The sequence below is a fragment of the Lucilia sericata genome, unplaced genomic scaffold (assembly GCF_015586225.1).
Source record: "Lucilia sericata isolate MDLA Ls3-8-SP2 unplaced genomic scaffold, ASM1558622v1 Contig000837F_arrow, whole genome shotgun sequence".
NCBI classification, from domain to species: domain Eukaryota; kingdom Metazoa; phylum Arthropoda; class Insecta; order Diptera; family Calliphoridae; genus Lucilia; species Lucilia sericata.
In genome coordinates this window covers 174584-175011 of record NW_023994829.1, presented here as the reverse complement: position 1 = coordinate 175011, position 428 = coordinate 174584, and positions in this window count along the sequence as shown.

Here is a 428-nt window from a genome sequence, read left to right as displayed (position 1 = left end):
ATAGATAAGATACATTCTCGAACAGGTGTAAAATTGTTAAAAACATTGTAATTGAATGCAGCTCAATGTTAACGGACAACTAAATAAACATTCGTGTAAATAACGAATACCAATACCAATACCAATACCAATAAGAATTTACTTCATATACGATCAACTACAGACAGTTTGGAACTTTTACTTTAACATTGACAGTGAAATATTGAGTTGAACTCTTTGTTCGATTCTGTTCCGTTCTGATCGTTTCGAGAGTTATACAATATTTGCAGCTGTATTTTCTGTGTGTTTTGTTTCAAATTCAGCTTATTTTCTGCCACAAAAGCAAATAATTAACATTATACTTAAATATATTATTATTATTTAATAATATTATTGTTAATAAATGTTATATTGTTACTTTAATTATTGATGTTAAGTTAAAACAATCG